The sequence below is a fragment of the Mandrillus leucophaeus genome, unplaced genomic scaffold (genome assembly GCF_000951045.1).
Source record: "Mandrillus leucophaeus isolate KB7577 unplaced genomic scaffold, Mleu.le_1.0 Scaffold10, whole genome shotgun sequence".
NCBI classification, from domain to species: Eukaryota; Metazoa; Chordata; class Mammalia; order Primates; family Cercopithecidae; genus Mandrillus; species Mandrillus leucophaeus.
In genome coordinates, this window is record NW_012098098.1 from 5,440,211 (window position 1) to 5,441,745 (window position 1,535).

Consider the following 1,535-nt stretch of genomic DNA (forward strand, 5'->3'; position numbering starts at 1 on the left):
TAAATAAGCATAATCGGGAATGGATGAAGAGCTGAAAGCCTGAGTGCTAAGTTGTAAAGACTCAGAAGCCCTGGTGGGAGCTCGGTGGTTGATTGATGATGTCTGCCACGACTGGGTAGGGGGTTAACAGCATGTGTGCTACGTAGTGGCATCTGGTACAGATTTGGTTGGGTGGGAGAAGTCCCTGGATTCCAGAAGTCAGGGTGGGCACACCCAGGAAGCAAGCGCTCACACCCCCTCGTGTGTTGATGGCTGGCCTGGCCCGGGAGGGTCCATCACAGTTGCAAGCTGTGGGCCGCCTGGGTCTTGGCGTGGGTCCAGCAAGCTGCTTTCAGGGAGTCTGGGAGGAGCTGCCTGTCAGGTCAGCCACCTCTGAAGAGTGGAGGGTTTGAAAACCAGACCCCATTGCCCTGCCACACCTGCAACATCTGGCCCAGCACAGTGTGTGTCCTTCTTGGGTAGCCGAGTTCCTACAGAGGGAGACAGTGTGGTGGCCCCAAACCCTGGAGTCAGTGCGTTGCAGGGCCGTGACGGCCCCTCCTCTTCCTCCGTGCAGCTCCTGCACCCACCTCTCCCTGCTCGTGATTTACCTACGGGGCTCGGCACAGTGGTTCCTGAAGGAAATTTTCTCCATCCGCGAGGCCGTACAATAAACTCCCGCAGATGAGATTGGCTGTCTAGCAGAGGAGACCCTGTGTACTCTTGTGTTCTAGAACTTTCTTTTGGTGTCACCTTATTTATTTTTGCAGCCTCCTGCCTAATGTGTTTCTTTTGAAAGGTTAGGTTTTTCCCTTTAAAAAACGATTCAGACAGCAAACGTGAACAGAAAGGAGCAGGCTGCCTGTGTCCACGGGTCTGGGCCGACCAGGGGCTTTCCTACAACACTGTACCCGGAGTAGCCCCCACTGTGGCCTTGACAGATGCTTCCTTGTTGATTCTGCACCACGGGAGCCAAGGCAGGCTGGGTGGGCCATGGCTGTTCTTGGTCCCAGCGACGGCATGCAGGTGCAGGCTGGGGTGGGGGTGGCACCGCACTCTGGGCATCAATGCCGCTGGCCACCAGCCTGGGATGCCACGGGATGGAGCTCAGCTCAGCCACCACCTCACACTGCCACACAGGCCAGGAGGCGAATTTAGCTGAAGTCATCACACCCAGGTGGGAATCCCACTGACCGCCTTCAGGGAGGGCGGCAGGAACGCCAGCCTCTCCAGGGTGATTTTCGGTAGAAACAGACCCCTCTAGATCCCGGAAACGGGGCCCTCACCGTGGCCGGCTCAGCCTCACTGGGGGAAGAGCCATCGTAATGACCAAGTAACAGCAGCAAGGGCCACGAGCTCTGCCTTTGGGGCGTGCTGGCAGGCGGGCGGGGGTCTCTGTGCCTCGGCCCTCTCAGGCCTGTGCAGGAGGTGCCACGACTGTCCCAGGCTTCAGACAAGCTGACTGTGGCCAGCTGGAAAAGACTCCCCTAAATAAATGCCCTGATCCCCAGAACCTGTGCTTGATGCCTGGATTAGCCCATTTTCTTTTTCTTTCT